This window comes from Ascaphus truei, chromosome 2, assembly GCF_040206685.1.
Source record: "Ascaphus truei isolate aAscTru1 chromosome 2, aAscTru1.hap1, whole genome shotgun sequence".
In the NCBI taxonomy this organism is placed as follows: domain Eukaryota; kingdom Metazoa; phylum Chordata; class Amphibia; order Anura; family Ascaphidae; genus Ascaphus; species Ascaphus truei.
Window position 1 is genome coordinate 199291506 of NC_134484.1, and position 18338 is coordinate 199309843.

Sequence of the window (18338 nt, forward strand, 5' to 3'; positions counted from 1 at the left end):
ATCCCTCCTTCCTAGGGATTGTAGCTGAGAACGCATGCACGCTGACATGGGAACCTTCCCACCGGCGTGCCTCCCTTAAACAGTTTGTAATTTAATCACAGCAGAACTTTTTTTTTTAAAAACCTTGTTAACGTAAACATTAAACCATATAACTTAATATAACTTAATCTTACCGGTGAACTGTGAAAAAAAGTGTAAAGAATAAGTGCGCAACTACAATCAATAAAGGTGAAGTGATTATGTGATGTAATAAATGGGTGACCTTTAATAAAAGTGAAGTATATGGAGCGTCTGCAGCTGTGGCACCAGGGATGGCTCAGGTACCCCCTAATAGCAAACAGAAATACAAAAAAACACAGCGCACAACGCTCATAGTGCATTAAAAATTATATTAGTAACCACAAAAGTAGGTGAGTATTATGCGTACATTTAAACAGAAAAAACAAGCATTCCAGTGTTCAGGGCGCCATTTTTCAGGACCAGGAGTGCACATGGAAATAACCAACGATAGCGTATCTCCTTATCGCGTAGCGCCCTGGTAATGGGAGCCATTGCTCTCCTCTTTGCCAATGTGGCGGGGGATAGGTCCTGGAACACCTGGAACTTGATATGTTCATATTCCACCACCTTAATTTCCCTGGCAATTCGGCAGGTCTCTTCCTTTGTGTGGTAGCAGTGGAACCTAAGCACAATGTCTCTTGGGGGGTCCCCTTGCTGGCGTCTTCCCCGCAGCGCACGGTGGCACCTGTCCAGTACAAGGTCCCTGTCCGCCATGTCCGGGAAGATATGCTCTAACCACTTCGTGGTAAAGTCCTCGGGGTCTGTGACAGATTCTGGCACCCCTCTCAGCCGGATGTTGCAGCGACGGTCCCGATTTTCAGCGTCCTCGATCTTGTCTTCCAAAGATCTGACCTGCTCTTTTAGGGTGGCCATTTGTGTTTGCGTGTGGGACAGGGCACTAGCAGTATCGTCTGCTTTAGATTCCAAGGCGTCAGTGCGCTCCCCCAGAGCATCCACATCTTTTCTCAGCTCCCATAGTTCTGATTTTAATTTTTTTTTCATATTGGAGCAGAACTCTTTCATATCTTTGCAGCGCATTACCGCCAGATCATAAAGATCCTCAGCGGCGGTATCCATTTCTGGGTCAGCTGCAGACAGCTGCGCTGGGGATTCAGGTGCACCGGCCTTAGCCGTTTCTTTGCTTTTAAAATAGGTGGACACCAGCTGGGTTTTTCTGCGCGGCGTCTTGGTTGATGCCATCTCTGATGGTTTAGGCACGATTTGCTGATGTTGCGTTTCTGCTGCTGTTTATTTAATTAAATACGCCGGGGAGAACAGAGCTCACACTCTAAGCCTCCATTCACCTTCCCCTCGCGCATGCTCCTCCGTCTATAATCCTATTTTAATGTTATGTTACCGCTCCCTAACGATACTCCTCACACTGTGATCTGACACACGATGCAAACATGACAGCAAAGTCCCTGATAAATTAGCACTAAGAACCACAATATAAAATAACACTACCTGCTCCAACATTGTCCTGATAATTCATCCCCAATCTTGTGTAACATATAGTCCTGAATTAGGTGTTTGGTGGAGGCCAAAATAACTTTAGAAATTCAGGAAGATAATTACAGTAGGCAGTCGGACAAGGTTTCTAAAAAGGGGTGGAAGGGTTTTTAAATCAATACCTTATCATATTTTGATTCCACTAATTTGTCAATGTCTCCGTGAAGCCTTACAGTCTCAGCTTGCTATATTTCCAATTGGGCCTGCAAGAGCTTTACTTCTGTCACCAGCTTGCACTGTTTGGCTTCAAACTGCTCTCTCTCTCTCTCTGTTCCTGGCCTCTCATTCGCTAATTCACTCTGCAAGGAAAACAGACGTTGTTCTAAAATCTCGTCCTCTCTCTTTTGCTTCTGGAAACTTAAGCTGGCTGATTGAATGTTTTTTTCCAGATGACCATGCAGGGACTGGATATTCCAAAAATACTTCTCCTTTTCGGCTATGACCTGCCTCTGAATGTCTGGAAGATTTCTGGAAGTTCTCCAGTATCTCATTAGCATTAACCTTCCTGACAATATCAACCTGCACCTCTTCAATCCTGGTTATCAAGGATGTTTTATCAGCCTGCATGTCCAGAATCTGGGACTCATGCCTTTTATTTTTCCTCTTCCAGACTCTTGATGGTTTCCTTTTGCTCGACTATGTACTTGCAGAGGTCGCTACTACATGTGCGCAAGCAGTGGGTTACTTCCTTCAGTACACCGAGGTCATCCTGCGGTGTGCCCAGAAAGCTCGATGGGCTCACTGACTGTCACTGTAGACCAGGTCTTACCAACAAATTAATACCGGGATTCTGGACTGAGCAGTACAAGGCGGGTAAAATAAATTGTAATTTATTTCCTTTTAAGACAAACACACCATACTTCACAATTACAGTCAATATACACTTACTGGGATGGGGAAACGAAATAAAATGTCCACGGAACGAAACAAAGTCTCTGGGCACCTCTGCACGCATGCAAGTGGGTGCGCGACGTGAGCCGTGCGACAGTCCTTGGCTTGGGATGCAACTTGCCAGCCCGATATCTCCGCCAAAACGAATTATTTTGTAAAGTACTTAGGCTAAGGCCCCGCTCCCTCAGTCAGCACACCCGCACTGCAGACAGGCGGGGCGCTGACAGACACAGAACGCGATATGCGGTCTGTAGGGAGCCGGGAGTGGGAGGGAGGGGGGCGGGAGTGGGAGGGAGGGGGGCGGGATCTGATCGTGGTGCCGTCCACCCCCCCACACACATACATACACACACACATATACACATACACACACACACATACTTTAACCCGCAGCTCCTTCCCTGCTCCCCGCCCAAGGCGCCTCCCATCTAGCTCCTTCCCTCCCCTCCTCCCTATTGGCTGACTCGCGTACCATGTGACGCGTCGCTGCATGGGAACACAATTCTCTTGTATCCCCTGCTGGCTGACGCGTCACAGTACGTAGTCAGTTGGCAGTGAGGAGGGACTAGGACCGGATCGTGAGGCTAAACCGCAATAGTGAGTTGTGCCCTTGTGTCCCAGCCCTTACAGGATTCGTTCGGGAATCGTCAACTCGAACAAATTCTGGAAGAGGGGTACGATCCTTTGTTACGATGTAGTTAACCCCTCACACTCTGGAACCGCTGACGCTGTACTTGGACGTTTCTTAGTTGATCTTAGGTGAGTCTGCCTGAGACTGAGCTGCAGGCATCTTTATAGGGTTAAGGGTCCTATACCTAACACACACACCCAATGCTCTCGTGGGAACAACTTTTCTCACCTATCCGCGACTTGCCAGGAGTTCAGAGAATGGGCAGAAGAAGTTGCTTCCCGGTCGGCTAAGAGCATGCATTAACCTCACACCTGGGCTGCTTTGCATACCGGACCCAACCTCTTACCTGGCGACAGTAAGTCTGGGGTTCGGCTACCAAGTGTGAAGCGCCCATACTTCACACCAGTATCTGGTACTTGGGAATAATCCGGCTACCCTGACACCTAGGGTCCCTGAGGCTTTTCAACTCCGGACTTCTCTAGACACTGGGGCACCATCTCAGCAGGGTGCCTTTGAAGTACGGAGATGAAAAATCCCTCAGCTCATTCCTCCATAACATATGGGTATGTTAATGGATTCATTGTTGGACCGGCAGGAAAAGGTTCCTGCCTTCATATTTAAAACACTATGGAAATACAGTATGTATATAAATTTATGTTCTGCATATGTAACAAATATAAAACTCATATGTATGTTCATGGCACATGTGTAACTAACTGCACTCCAAAAATTAGAGTGCTAGCTCTTTGCTAGCGCAAGATGTCCACTTAATTGAATGGGCTCTCTGATGTGGGTTGCGGTTTGACCTATAATTGGTCTGGGTTACAAGCCGGCATACAATGTATCCGTGCCGGCTTTTGATCGGTAACCGCAGACACACGCCATCAATTCAGCTTAAGTGCTTAACGAGACCGCTGGATACATTTTGACAAGCAGGCACTTCAGCCCGACTGCAAACCACTCCAATTGACTTTGCGGTTCAGACGTCTGCGGCTTGGAAAATTATACCTATCTTCAAAGCAGCCAGTTATTCACAGGCACGCTTCTTCAATCAGCACTTGGCACAGCGCTAGAAGCTCCCCCTTGAGTCTCAAATACAGTTAGCACATTTTCATTCATTCATTTTAACTGCAGCTAGCTTCTGAGCTGCAAAACAGGGACAAAAAAAGATAGTGTAGGGGAAAACATGATATTATGGGGGACAATACAGTTTAACCCCTTCAGTCCCAACAGGGATTAGGGTTAACCATCAAGGGGTTAAAGTTGGCTAGTCATGCCACCAGGAACAACCACCAAGTCGCAGCGCATTCTGGCGAGCTTATTCTTTATCTCTTCAGAATAATGGCCACAAAATGACGCCAGGCGATTTTTACCCAGTCTTCCATCAGCTCAGCTGTCATCCATCCATTTTTTTGTGCACGCAAAATTACATCTTTGGGAAAGATCTCATTCTTGGGTATTGTTTTACGGTTTCAAATTATATAAGGCGGCAACTTTCGGCCATCGGCAGTAATGCATAGTATCACAGTGACACAGCTGCTTTTCATAACCCGTGGTCATGATCTTGACCTCTTTAGCACCTTTAGGATTGACAGTGTAATTTCTGGGCATATCGAAGTATACCGGGGGTTTCGTCTGCATTTCCAATTTGGCTAAACTCATAGGTTTTTTTCTTTCTTAATTTAATGACGTATCTCTGGAAGTTATGCAGCTTCTCTTGAAATCTTTTGACAGATAGATGTTCTGCACCTGAGTGATAGTCCTTCACGACGCATGAATCGGTCACATTAACCTCTCCTTGCTTTGAAAATTGTGTAATCTATTCCGAGAGATTTGGCAATTTCTACAGCTTTTACTTGCATTGCCTGACGTGTGACAGACAATCCTCTTGCGCGTGTCTCAATGACAAAACAAAGCACAGCTTCATCTACTTGTGGGTATCTTCCCTTCTTAGGTCCTGTAAAGCACTTGGTTGTTGCTTTACAAGCAAATATGGCAGTGCTGTCCTTCCTCCAGCGACGAATATTTGCTTCATTTATAGTAAATTTACCACCCGCAGCTCTATTTCCGTGCTCTTCAGCGTATACAATAACTTTGCGTTTCAATGCTGCATCGTAGTGAAGTCTTTTTGATGCCATTTTACATTAAGTCACAATTCACTGCACTACAGAGTACACTGCACAACAGTACACTGTGTAACACTGTGTAACAGTACACTATAACACTGCATAACAGTACACTGCGTAACAGTACACTGCGTAACACTGCGCAACAGTACACTGCGTAACATTGTGCAACAGTACACTGCGTAACTGCTTAACAATACAACTTTTCTCCTCAGCACTACAAGCAGGAACTTGCTCAGCACAATGGGAGCAGCGCTGGGGTTGGCAGCAACGTAATTATACCAGTACTTAAGTTTTTCCCAAGTGCTCCCTCTGCACATCTTCCCCTCATCACCACCAACAGCTGCATTCGTGTTCCGGCCAGGCTAAGAGTCGCAGGGGGGCCGACATTTCAATCAGGCAAGCAGAATCTGTGGAGTGGGAGAGTCGCGCGGGGCTCGTGGTGCATGCAGCCGGACACACTGCTCAAATCTCTCCTTCTGTGCAGGGGCCGGCACTTTGAGCAAGCGGAGTCGCTGGGGGCGGGGGTGGGGGGGGGAGTGGGCTCGTTGTGCATGTAGCCGGACACACTGCTCCTTATGTGCGGGGCTGGCATTTGGAGCAAGCAGAGTCGCGGGGGTGGCTCGTGGGGCATACCGCCGCACACACTGCTGAATTCTGCACTTCCAGAAAGGAAAAGGGGGGGGGGGCGGCGCATCGGAGTCGCGGGGGGAAAGCCATCAGGATTACAGACTGGCCACTTCTCCCATATTTCAGTTGACATCACAGCAAAACAGGCAGGATACATGCATGCATGAAGATCATTTGCATGAAGAACTTTGCATGAACAACATAGATAAAAGGGTGGCTCTGACTTATCTATCATTTTAACCCTTGCATCCCAGCTTACGGCGCCGTGCCGTCTAGTAAAATCCCCTTTGAAGCTTTTGAAGCTGACTTTGGGCTTCCAGGGTCCAGTGTGAAAAGTTACACTTACTCTGGTTAATTCCTTTTGTCCGTTGGGCCAAGCATAAGCAATTAGCAATTTAGCCTTTGATGACCACGCGATGTAAATTCTGGCATTCCTGCTCATTATCATAGCAGGGGGTTGCAGTTTCTCAGAACTCAACCAAAATTTCATATTTACTGCAAATCACCTCATAACTTGAGTTCAGTAATACATACAGTCAGGTGAGATATATTAATACAGTTCGTCCCACCAGACGCTCGCAGAGAGACCAAACATTACAGTGTAATATGAAAATTAATAGAGATATTAATATCTGGCAGCCACTAAGGGCCAGATATTAAGTGTTTGTAACGGTTGGTGGCGGGGAAGTCCCACGAATACAAATATGTAGGTCTTAGCCTGTTCAGCCAAGGACATCTCATAGTATTCTTATATTTAATAAGGTTACTCATTTTGATATCCTGCTTGGGGTAGCTCCACCCCTACCCCCATCAATAAAACCTTTTGAAGTAGGCTTGTAGCTTCTCGCATAACCAACTAGGTAATTACCTGTTGATCCTTCCTGGGTCTTGCATAGCAATTCCCCTGTGAAGCCAGGCTAAATTCTAGCAGGATGTCCTATTTAGCATCCAACTGGCCAATTCATACCTCCCTTTTTGGATATGCACTTCCAGAGAGGAAGCTTGCATATCAAACGTGAAATAGACTCATGAGTCAAACCATTTGGTCCTGGTACGCATTACAAAGGCAGGCAGAGGTAGTTAGCATTTGGCCTGTACATTGTAAGACTGCAAAAAGTCACTTTATCAAAAATATATGTTCCTCTTATGACAAAGTTATATTTTTAATATGTGTGTACTTGGGGGGTGACCCGGAGGCTGTACCCCAAGGCTCAGGGTCCTGGCTTACTCCGTTACCAAATTACCAGTTTTCAGGTAACTGTTTATTCAGCACTGCATATAAGATTAACCCCTTAAGTCCCAGTGGGTGGGTTATGCAGACACTGACCCAGCAACAATACATTTTACACAGGGGAATAAGCATTTTCATGTTATAACAAGGGTTAAATCACATTTCTGGACCTCAGCCCAGTTAACCCCTTGTCTCCCTGGCGAGGTTAGAGGGGGGCCCTTGGGGAGTAACCCCGTTAATCCCGGGCCAAACCCTCACTATCGTCACAACCTCTTCACTCCCTTACACCTACACTGGGGGGCTGATGTATCAATATAAACAAATGTTTGTTTTGAATCTAGAGTAATCTCTCATGAGCAGGGAAACAAAAGGGGAATAAACCCCCCAAAACCTGAGGCTACAACCAGGGCAAGTGATATTTTAGTCCATAGAGCACAGAGAAAGGTACAACTTCTTCATAAACATATTAACTTGATAGGCTGTAAATCCTTCACACGTAACCGGACTAATTCAGGGTGGGGGGCTATAAAGCATGTGTGCTGGTAGAAGTACAAAGAGGCACGCCAATAGAAATGCCAAAAAGTAAGTCACAGTGTCCAGTATCTGCTAGCCTCACCTACACCCCGTGTCCCACGATGAATGAATCAGCTGGCAAGTACTCACAGTAAGATGTGTAGACTGCCAGTTGATGCTGATGGAAGGCAGTGTGATTCCAAGCATCTTGTTGTGTCAGCGTGCTCCAGCTAGTGATTAGTACAAGGAGAAAAAACAGGCAGTTTACAAGCATTGGCAAATTTTATCATTGGATAAAGACATCTCTGAATTTGTTCAGGAAGGGCTGAGATTTATCTATCGTAAGGCCAGGACACTTGCTTCTCATTTGTCACCCAGTTTGTCTGATTCTCGTTCTAGTTATCCTCAGGTTCGAGGTATACCTAAAGGCTTTTTTGCCTGTGGCAATTGTTCAATGTGTAAATATGCCCATCCCACTAAGGTCATAGTTTATAATCAGAATAAAAATAAATATTACATCAAAAGCTTTTTGAACTGTAATACTAGTTTTGTCACATTTCTTTTGAGCTGCGGTTGTGAGAAAAAATATAGTGGTCGTACTATAAGACCTTTAAAAAACAGAATAGCAGAACACGTTCGCCTGATTAAATGGAAGGATTTATCACATCCTGTGGCCAGACATTTCTCTATGTGCTCAAGTGGTGGAATAGACAATTTTTCCTATTCCGCCATTGAGCATATTCCCTGCCACCCTAGGGATGGTGACAGGGAAAATACATTAAACAAACAAGATGTACTGGATATACACTCTGAATACTCTTCATCCATCAGGCATTAATCAAAACTGGAAACTTAAAAATTTCTTAACAGCATGAGTTTGCCTATGGGGAGTATTCAGAGTGTATTATAATTGCATATTCATCTTTTGCATAACCATATGTTTCTGTGTTCTATTTCTGTTTTGGGTACTAACTCATCAATTTATATTATATTAACTATTACTATAATTATTATTTATTGATTATTATACTTTATTTTTGGGTATATAATTGATTTGTCTTTATTTGTTTATGGGTAAACCCCGTTATAACGCGGTCCTCGGGGTCCACCCCGAGACCACCGCGTTAGTAACGGGGTCGCGGAAAAAAAAATGGCCGCCGCATCGGCGCATCTTCACCCTCTCCCCCCAGCAGCACCCTTCACCCCGCGGGACAGGAGATGGGAGCGGGGATGTCCCTCCGGTCCCCGCTTCCCCCTGTCACCGCGTGACAGCCCGCGGGGAAGGAGATGGGAGCGGGGATGTCCCTCCGGTCCCCGCTTCCCCCTGTCACCGCGTGACAGCCCGCGGGGAAGGAGATGGGAGCGCTGATGTCCCTCCGGACCCCGCTTCCCCCTGTCACCGCTTACCTTCTCCCCACCGTTGTCCCCGCTGCCTGCGCGGGAGGAGGGGGGGGGGAGGGTGGTGGTGCTGGTCGTGGTCTTTCCTCTGATTTGAACTCCCCCCCCCCACCCCTTCTGTGTAAAGTGAGAGAGTGTGTGTGTGTGTGTGTGTATGTACAGTATACAGTATATGGGAGAGAAACTGTGTGTGTGTATATGTGTGCTGTGTGTGTGTAAGTGTTTGAAAGTATGTGTGAGTGTGTGTAAGGGTTTGTAAGTGTGTGTAAGTGTTTGAAAGTATGTGTGAGTGTGTAAGTGTTTGAAAGTATGTGTGAGTGTGTAAGTGTTTGAAAGTATGTGTGAGTGTGTGTAAGTGTTTGAAAGTATGTGTAAGTGTGTGTAAGTGTTTGAAAGTATGTGTGAGTGTGTGAAAGTGTGTGTAAGTGTTTGAAAGTATGTGTGAGTGTGTGTAAGTGTTTGAAAGTATGTGTGAGTGTGTGTAAGTGTTTGAAAGTATGTGTGAGTGTGTGTAAGTGTTTAAAAGTATGTGTAAGTGTTTGTGAGTGTGTGTGAAAGTGTTTGTAAGTGTGTGAAAGTGTGTGTAAGTGTTTGAAAGTATGTGTGAGTGTGTGTAAGTGTTTGAAAGTGTGTGTGTAAGTGTTTGTAAGTGTGTGAAAGTGTGTGTAAGTGTTTGAAAGTATGTGTAAGTGTGTGTAAGTGTTTGTAAGTGTGTGTAAGTGTGTGTCGGTGTGTGTTTAAAACATCACCAGTAGAATGAAAAATACAGAAAATGCACAATCGTACAGTATTAACACATTTATTGATGCATTGAACAATAAAGTACTGTATTTAAAACACCAATTGTCGTGTTGTTCATTTCTCATAAATACTGTACTGTAAATAAAGTACTGAACACACAAAAAACACATATACTGTAGTATGCAATGTAGATACAGCACATACTGAAAACCGTGTAATGCACTCTGTGCTCATGTAACAACTTTACAAAAAAAAACATACTGTACTGAACATACTGTAATAAAACCAGCTGGAGATTACACGTTAAAAAACCTATCAAGTGTTGTCTGTTTCAGTGCATCTCTTTTCTTCTTTTTGACGATTTCAATTATTCTTTTTAATTGTAGGATTGTTATTGAATCGATGTTTTCTGACTCTAGAAATTGAAGTCCTGTTTGTAATCCCACCAGCGCCTCTGTGATCTTTGGTGGCGGCTCTGGTTCCTCATCCTCATCCTCATCGTCTTCTGTAGTATCCAGATCAGTATTTTCACTTGTAAGGCTTTGAATGATTTCCGAGCCCGTCATATGTTCATGAGTAGGACAGCTGCTGTCCCCATCGACCCAAGAGTCAATTATTGCCCCACTTTCCGTATCAAGGAACGGTTCCATGACTCGTTCGGCATTGGCAATTTCCTGCTCTGTGAGGCCTTTGTTCACATAGTTTGCAAGTAACAGATTTGCGGCGGCGACTTCTTCCTCCGTAAACCCCTCAAAATCAGCATCGTCCTCACTGTCACTGGCAAGTTCGGCGTTAGCCGGCACAGGACGTGCACCTGTTATGTTTCGCCAACATTTCGCAATGCACATTTGTGTGACCGCTTCCCAAGCTTCGCCACCAATATAAAAAACTTCTTTTAGATTCATTTTCTTTAAAAATGACATAACAGAATCTTCACTTGTGATTATTCGATGTATCATTGTTTTCCGAAAGTTCATCTTAAAGGTTGCAATAATGCCTTGATCAAGCGGCTGTATTTTGGATGTCGTGTTCTTGGGCAAGTAGCTGACCCTTATTTTTTCATCTCGGCTTATTAGGCTTTCGGCCGGGGGATGTGCAGGGCAGTTGTCAAGTAACAATAAAGCTTTTGTATCCAGCCTTTGTTGACGTAAGTTTTACGGACCTCTGGTACAAACTGTTGATGAAACCACCTTTCGGAAATACTGGCAGTCATCCAGGCATTTCTGCTAAAGTCATACGCAAAAGGCATAGTACCCATGTTCACATGGTGTAAGCACCGTGGCGACTTAAACTTGCCAATACAAAGTGGCTTCAGTTTGTGATTTCCAGATTGGTTCACACAAAAAAGTACAGTCACTCTGTCTTTCATTTGTTTAAATCCTTGTGTACGCTGGTCGTCATTCTTACAGGCCAGAGTGGTATTCGGTAGCATTTTGAAACATAGTCCGGTCTCATCGCAGTTATAAACCTGTTCTGCGGTATAGCCACCATCTTCAATTATCTCTTGAAGTTGGGCAGGGTACGTGCATGCAGCTTCATCGTCAGCTGACCGTATCTCTCCTGATATAGCGGTTTTACTTATTCCATGTCGCCTTTTAAAGCGATCTAGCCATCCACTACTTGCCGCGAAGGAGGTTGAAGCATTGCCGTGAAGTTGGCTGTGAAACGTTTTGGCTTGTGTTTGCAGATGGGGTCCAGACAGAGGTATGCCTTCGGATCTTTCTTGGACAAACCACTGAAAAACAGCTTTATCCAACTGGCTGTCTTTAGGTTCACGCAAACGATTACGCTTCAGTCCATCGTCTGTTTCTATGGATTTTACTGCATCACGAAGTTTCTCCTCCTTTTTCCATCCGCGAACTGTAGACTCATTCAGTCCTAGGTCTCTAGCCACTTTGGTTTGCGTGACTCCAGATTTTATTCTGTCAAGCGCAGCAATTTTTTCTTGGACAGTAAACCTCTTACGTTTGGTTGAAGTTTCTGCCATTTCTACCTGCCAGGGGTCCTCAGTATGCCTTTTCCTAGTGTTGAAAACCTGAGGCTTTTAACAACTGATCTGGAGGGCTTAAGTACAGTACCTGAGTACAGTATGTATTTTACCAGCTCTCAGACAGCACAGTGTGTTGTATGATTAAAATGGCAGAGGGGTCAGAGGTGTGTGTACGTGTCACTTTATTACAATGTTTGATTCTATTTTACACACAGTATTTTTTTTTGTATTATACAGGGTATATGTGATCACTTCATTTGTGTTAATTTTTATTCAATTTTTAATATTTTTAACAAACTTTAATGTCATGTTTGTGCAACTTTAACTGGTGTAAAATGACCCCGCGGGGTCACGTTGCCATGCCGTGACGTCACATGACCCCGCTGGGTCATTACACGACGAACCGCAGAGGAGCAGAGGGAACTGGCAGCCAACATCCACACCTCACGAGCCGCACGGCGCATGAGCATGTGCACGGCGAACGTGAGGGGTGCCTGAATCACTGTGTAAGACTGTTCGCTGTCGGGAAGTGCTGTTATCCCCCTTATCATTCTGCTGCATCATCCCCTGCTAAGAGGTGGACTGGAGGGCTTTAGTAAGGCTGCTCGTTTTAAGACAGGTAAGAGCCGGTACAGTACTGTACTTACTTTTATACAGCACTGCCAATTTACTCTGTGCTTCACACAGCACAAAAATATACAGTATGTACAGTATATATCTGATTTTATTACACTGTGAGTGTCCTCAAATTTCGTAAGAGAAGAATATACCCTGAAATATGGGCTTTGTAGGAGGAGAGATACCCATGAACCCATGGATTTGCATTTAACTTTGTAGAACGTGACACACAGGGATATACCATTACTAGTGTGTATAGTGCAGCTGTTGGGTCTGTGTGTGTGGGTCTTGGGCTGTGTGTGCAGTGAGAGTGTGTGCTGTGTGCAGTGTGTGTCAGTGTGAGCAATGAGCAGTGTGTGTGCAGTGTGTCAGTGTGAGCAATGAGCAGTGTGTGTGCAGTGTGCAGTGTGAGCAATGAGCAGTGTGTGTGCAGTGTGCAGTGTGTGTCAGTGTGAGTAATGCGCAGTGTGTGTGCAGTGTGCAGTGTGAGCAATGAGCAGTGTGTGTGCAGTGTGTCAGTGTGAGCAATGAGCAGTGTGTGTGCAGTGTGTCAGTGTGAGCAATGAGCAGTGTGTGTCAGTGTGAGCAGTGTGTGCAGTGTGTGCAATGAGCATTGTGTGTGCAGTGTGTGCAGTGTGCAAAAAAATAATAATTTTTAAATTTAACATTTTTTTTTTTAAACGGGAGCCACGGGAAAACTGCGTTATAACTGAATTGCGGTATAACGAGGCGCGTTATAACGGGGTTTACCTGTATTTTCATAATATTCAGTTTCTATTTCAGACATCAAGCATTTTGTTTTTAACTAATTTTTAACGCTTGATTTTTTCCTTTTTATTTAGCTGGTTAAATATATATATGTTGTTCTATGTATTGTATGTACATTTATTTATTTATAAAAATGTTTTACCTGGAAGTAATACATTGAGAGATACCTCCCGTTTTCAAGTATGTCCTGGGCACAGAGTTATAGAAAATACATGGTTACGATAAAAGATTATACAAATAACAGACAAAATATAGACGCTTACTTAAGATGGAATGATGAAACAGTCAAATCTTGACTGGCAGTTCATACAGCAATCTTGAATATCACAGAAGACACGAAAGACAATAGCCATTAGCTGAGCCTGGTTCTTATACAATTATTTTCCATTGAACACAACCTAGACCCAGCCCCTCTCATAAATCAGTGGTGAGGTTGACAGTTTTCCCCAGAGTAAAACTCCTCCAACCCAAGGACGTTTAAAAACTGCTTTTCCTATCTAAATAACTTCAGTTCAGTAGTACTTACTGGCACGCGAGACATATTAATACATTCCGGCACGCATGACGCTCCCAATGAGCCGAGGACATCTCATGGTATTCTTATATTTAATAAGGTCTCTCATACATGTCACATTGTATGTTTTTTTCGTTACACCCAGCGACTCTTTTGTATACTTAATGACAGAGTTGTTTCTGTGATCTATTCATTAATCTGCAGGTGAGGGTGGTACATCCTTGCAGGTTTTATCCAATCAGACCATGTCATCACGTATATATAGATCGGCTGGGTGTAAGGGTTCTTCACTCTTTTATAAAGTCCTCTTCTCAGGACGAAATGCGTAAGAGTGCATTTTTCCTTCTGATGTCTATCTTTTGATTCAATAAAGTATTTTACTTTTTTCACCGCGCTTGGTTGATTATGGAGAGCTGTCACCACCGAGTTAACTGTTTTTTTCCTCTCATGAGCAGGGCCCTCATTACCTTCTGTTTCTGTTTGCGTTTGTTTCTCCTTATTTGGTATGTCATTTTGTTTACCATATGTAATTTACATAACTCCGTACCCCCATTGTACCGCACTATGGAATATGTTGGCGCTTTAAAAATTAATTATAATAATCTCCACACCATGTTCTAGTTGCTTTTCATCAAATGTAAGAGGTTTTTTTTTTTTTATATTTGATGCAGGTTACTACCCAGGGAAGTTTATACCATCTCAGGAATTGCAGGATTTTGTGATGCGAGTAAAAAGTGACCATGTGAGACATAGTAATATTTATAATCCTATTTTAATGTCATGTATGTATGTATGTATGTCTTTATTTGTATAGCGCCATAAAATGTACATAGCGCTTCACAGTAGTAATACATGTCATATAAATAACAAATATAAATAACAGATCATGGGAATAAGTGCTTCAGACATACTGTAAAAGTAACATTAAGGAAGGAGTCCCTGCTCCGAGGAGCTTACAATCTAATTGGTAGGTAGGGAGAACGTACAGAGACAGTAGGAGGGAATACTAGTAAGTGCGTCTGCAGGGGGCCAAGCTTTGTGTCATGTGTCCATGATTATCTAGTGCTACTCATATGCTTCTTTAAGCAGATGTGTCTTAAGGTGGGTCTTAAAGGTGGATAGCGAGGGGGCTAGTCGGGTATTGAGGGGAAGTGCATTCCAGAGGTGTGGAGCAGAAAGTGAGAAAGGTTTAAGGCGGGAGAGAGCATGTAACTGCTCCCTAACGATACTCCTCACATTGTGATCTGACACACAATGCAAAAATGACAGCAAAGTCCCTGATAAATTAGTACTAAGAACCACAATATAAAATAACACTATCTGCTCCAACATTGTCCTGATACATCATCCCCCATCTTGTGTAACATATAGTCCTGAATTAGGTGTTTGGGGGAGGCCAAAATAACTATAAATTCAGGAAGATTATTAGGTAGTCGGACAAGGTTTCTAACAAAGGGGTGGAAGGGTTTTTAAATCAATACCTTATAATATTTTGATTCCACTAATTTGTCAATGTCTCCGTGAAGCCTTACAGTCTCAGCTTGCTATATTTCCAATTGGGCCTGCAAGATCTTTACTTCTGTCACCAGCTTGCACTGTTTGGCTTCAAACTGCTCTCTCTCTCTCTCTCTCTCTCTCTCTCTCTCTCTCTCTCGCTCTCTCTCTCTCTCTCTCTCTCTCTCTCTCTCTCTCTCTCTCTCTCTCTCTCTCGCTCTCTCGCTCTCTCGCTCTCTCGCTCTCTCTCGCTCTCTCGCTCTCTCGCTCTCTCGCTCTCTCGCTCTCGCCTCTCGCTCTCATTCGCTAATTCACTCTGCAAGGAAAACAGACGTTGCTCTAAAATCTCGTCCTCTCTCTTGAGCTTCTGGAAACTTAAACTGGCTGATTTTAATGTTTTTTTCCAGATGACCATGCAGGGACTGGATATTCCCAAAATACTTCTTCTCCTTCTTGGCCATGACCTGCCCCATAGTTTCTGGAGATCTTTAATATTGTTCTCCAGTATCTCATTAGCATTAACCTTCCTGATAATATCAAACTGCATCTCTTCAATCCTGGTTATCAAGGATGTTTTCTCAGCCTGCAAGTCCAGAATCTGGGGCGGCTGCCTTTTATTTTCCTCTTCCAGACTCCTGATGGTTTCCTTTTGCTCGTCTATGTACTTGCAGTGGTCGCTAATACATGCACGCAAGCAGTGGGTTACTTCCTTCAGTACACTGAGGTCTTCCTGCGGTGTGCCCAGAAAGCTTGATGGGCTCACTGACAAGTAACTCTGGAAAATCAATGGGATATCCAATCATTCCACTAGTATACAAACAGTAATAATCAAATACATATATACTAAGACTAATGTAATGGCTGTTAATACTGAATATAGAAACATTAATGATAAAGAATTTTTTTTTTAAAACACTAATCTGCTAATTTTTCTGTGTCTTGCAAAACTGCAGACCCCTTAAGTTATGTCAACTCAGTGGTCATTAGTTACACTGGAATTAAATGTGTTGATAGAAAAACGGTAAATCTGTCTTCTGATTGGCCGTGTGCTCGGCATAGACATCAATACATCATCCCCATTTTAAGTCTAGACAAAGAAAAACTAGTATTAGTGCTACTAATGATGAACACATGTTTTTACCATGCTGAACTCCATCTCCTGCTCAGGGTCTTTCTAAATCCATTGAGTAACTGAAACGGATCAAAGTGGACCTCACATGTTCCCTATTTTCCCAATCCCATCTGTGAATGAAGTGTGTAGCAATAGTGACTCTAATACAATGTTAGTTTGATCTGTGCTAATATTGAGCTGTGTAGTAATAGCCATTGCCTCAAAGCACAAACCTGAGATATTCCTGAAGGCGCGACGCTGCTGTCACATCCCAGCAGAGAGTCTCCCTGCACAATATTCTGAGACATACTGGATTTGTTTTCCTTAAAACCAAACTGGTGGGATAATAATTAGAAAAGGCACAGGCAAGGTTTTATCAGCATTTCCTCACTACTTACAATCACTTTGTGCAATATATTCCTACGGAATTGTTAGACACAAACATAGCCGACCAAAGGAGTGTGTGACACAATTAAAGTGAAATCCTTGTATGCTGCCTACAGTGAATCTTCCCTTTCTGTGCTGTGAAACGTGGCCACTATTTGCTTGTATTTCTTTTTTTTTTTTAATTTGGGGCCATAATAAATAGCTGCTGTTTTATTTCCTATAAAGTCATGGTTTTGTTCCCTAGTTAGTGACTGCATGTTGTATGTTTCTAAGGCTGCGCTTATAGTGCCGGCGACAGCGACGTCGCATCAAAACAAATGCATTGCCGCCGTCGCGTGCGCTTATAGTAAACGTGACGCGACGGCTTGGTCGCAATCGCTGGAAGTCATCTCAATTTGATTTTTCCAGCAACCGCAGCCTGATGTCACGTTGCTGTCGCCGGCACTATAAGCATAGCCTAAGGAGAAATTAACTTGCTGCATGTGTTTAAGATGACTGCTTCCCGGTATTTAGCTGACATTGTGTTGTTGGGTTTGCTCCCTATTATTTATCTTTTTACTGCTCTTTAATAGCATTCAGGGTTTTACAGATGAATTTTTTTGATGTGTTTTTTCTCAATCTGACACTAATCTGGGTGCATTTATTAGCTTTGAACGCGGCGATCTGCTGCTGCTACTCCAACATAAATGTACCTGAGTAGCAGTCTCAGTTCCATGGTACAAAAATATCAGAATTATTCAAATAAATGGGTTTCTATTGGATACTTGTTTTTATTCATCTGGTGCTGTTTTTCACCATGTGTCCCTGTAACATACACACTCCTGGATTTGTAAAGAAATGCAGGATAAATGCACAAGACTTTAACTTGGAGCATCCAGAGTTTGCTTTGGATTCCACTGCCCTTTGCTTTCTAGATAAACGTGCTGCAGGGGAAATGGTACAAATGAAATTGAAATTCAGTTGTAAAATAAGGTAAATTTAAAACATATAAAATTGTGAAATCTTATAACCTTTCCAGTATTAAAGGTTAAAATAAACAGACATAGTAGCATTTTAAAATGGCAAGTGTACTCAAGAAATGAAATCCTCACCATCCTGGGGAGATATTTTACATGGAATTAAAGGTGCTGGCAAAGTATTAGAAAAAATTAATAAAACTGGTTATAAATAAAACATTAACATTTAAAAAATGTCTCCTTGGAATTCAAATGATAACATTTAAGTAATAAAACATTATTTCTTATTGAGAAAATGGTGGCCATTTTTTATTTCCCCCAAATATCTAGAACGACCATCAAATATCTCGGAAATGTTACAACATGAAAAGAAAAGTAAGAGTCACTATACAGAGCTGTAAATGAGTCACTGAACAGGGCACAAACAAAAAATATTCTTTAAAAGAGAGTAATAAGATTTACCCTTATATAACAGCCGTGCTCATTTTGTCTGAATACGCAGGATAGGACAGCCTTAGAAACATAGCATTTGATAGCATATAAGAACCACTTGTCCCACTGTGTCAGCCCATTGTCCTATCTGCTGTAACACTGCACACACTATTTGTTAGTGGTTTTCTTTTATATTTAGGATAGTCGTATGTCTAAGCATTTTTTATTTATTTAGCCCTTTCAACCTCTGGGAGGCTATTCCATGAATGAACTCTTTCTGTGGAGAAGTATTTGCTCACATCTCCCCTGAGCTGCCACCCTCCAGCATCAGAGAATGT

At 43.2% G+C, this 18338-nt stretch overlaps 1 long non-coding RNA gene across 2 annotated transcripts in view; it reads left to right on the top strand.

Annotated features, from left to right (window-relative positions):
- LOC142487093 (uncharacterized) overlaps positions 1-16927 on the top strand; it is a 106884-nt gene extending 89957 nt beyond the window's left edge. The window contains exons 5-6 of one of the 2 annotated variants that reach the window (XR_012799138.1): positions 14292-14362; positions 15522-16927. This is a non-coding gene — a long non-coding RNA (uncharacterized LOC142487093). Of the gene's footprint in view, positions 1-14291 lie in introns of both variants that reach the window. The other variant, XR_012799137.1, reaches the window with a different exon arrangement.
- Positions 16928-18338: the final 1411 nt, after the last annotated feature.